Source organism: Papaver somniferum, unplaced genomic scaffold, assembly GCF_003573695.1.
Source record: "Papaver somniferum cultivar HN1 unplaced genomic scaffold, ASM357369v1 unplaced-scaffold_36, whole genome shotgun sequence".
In the NCBI taxonomy this organism is placed as follows: domain Eukaryota; kingdom Viridiplantae; phylum Streptophyta; class Magnoliopsida; order Ranunculales; family Papaveraceae; genus Papaver; species Papaver somniferum.
Genome location: NW_020646082.1, coordinates 466,654 through 467,818, shown reverse-complemented (window position 1 = coordinate 467,818; position 1,165 = coordinate 466,654). Strand labels below are relative to the sequence as shown.

Below are 1,165 nucleotides of genomic sequence, written 5' to 3'. Positions count from 1 at the left end.
GAGCAATAAGGATAATTTTCTATTCAAATTCGAATTTGCAACAGGATAAAACATTCCTGGAATCATAATTATGCCGATTATGCTTTTTTAGAGTCTTTTATAAAATATCAAAAGTAATCCAATTTATACCTATTATTATGATATTACAATCCGGTTGGGTACCCAAAAAAGAAATGATTCAAGGTTTGATCCGTTCTCTATGAATGAGAGAAAAACAGAAAAATCAGGAATAGTATAGAGTTTCTTCTTTTTTTTGCGAGGCACTATTACCTATAGCTATAGTATCCTATCCATCCGGATATTTCCTATCCCAGCTATACTTGGGGTAACACAGGAAGTGCTATATCATAATTTCTATTTTAGATTCAAAAAAAGGGAAGCATGATAATTCCTTATAGACATATATGGCTAAGATACCTAATTAGGATATCTTTGTAACAATCTCTGTTCCGGGGTTTACATATATATATAATTGTTGTTATAATGTAAATTTATTTGAAAAAGATTGATTATTGAAAAGAATTGATACCGATAAGTATAAGTTGTGTATCAACTTTATTTTGCTGTCGTTGTTAAGGAAACGAAATTTGAGGCCCAAGAACTCTTCATGGATTCAAATCAATAGTTAATGGTTCCAATTTGCCCTGCATTTTTCATTCTGTAACTGAAAATGCACATTTACATTTTCTTTTGAAAGATAAAAAAGGGGGAAGTTTTTAGGTGTTGTTTATTTTGAGAGTTGAGATACCATACAATCCATCAAAGGGAATCAACTGGGTTAAAAAAAAGGTTTTGGGGGGGGTTTAGGAAAGGGAGAAAGACAATGAGGTTCAAGAAATAATAAAGAAGAGAGCGTTCCTTCTATTTTATATCCGTTTGTTTGGCGGCATGGCCGAGTGGTCAGGCGGGGGACTGCAAATCCTTTTACCCCAGTTCAAATCCGGGTGCCGCCTCATCTACAAAAAATGGGAAAGACTTTCTTTTTTTGCTCAGCAGAAGCAATATATTCTAGAGGAAACCAAAAGTAAAAACCATATTTTGGAGAGATATGGGGTAGGTAGTGCTGGATTGTATATTTTATGCTTTTTTCTTATGAAGGGCAACAAAAGAAACTAAACAATAGGCCTTACTATTCCTACATCTTCCATTAAAAAAGATTTCCTTG

At 33.5% G+C, this 1,165-nt stretch overlaps 1 non-coding gene across 1 annotated transcript; it reads left to right on the top strand.

Moving 5' to 3' along the window:
* Window positions 1–882: 882 nt before the first annotated feature.
* TRNAC-GCA lies at window positions 883–953 on the top strand. Its single transcript has one exon. It is a non-coding gene; the product is annotated as a tRNA-Cys (tRNA).
* Window positions 954–1,165: the final 212 nt, after the last annotated feature.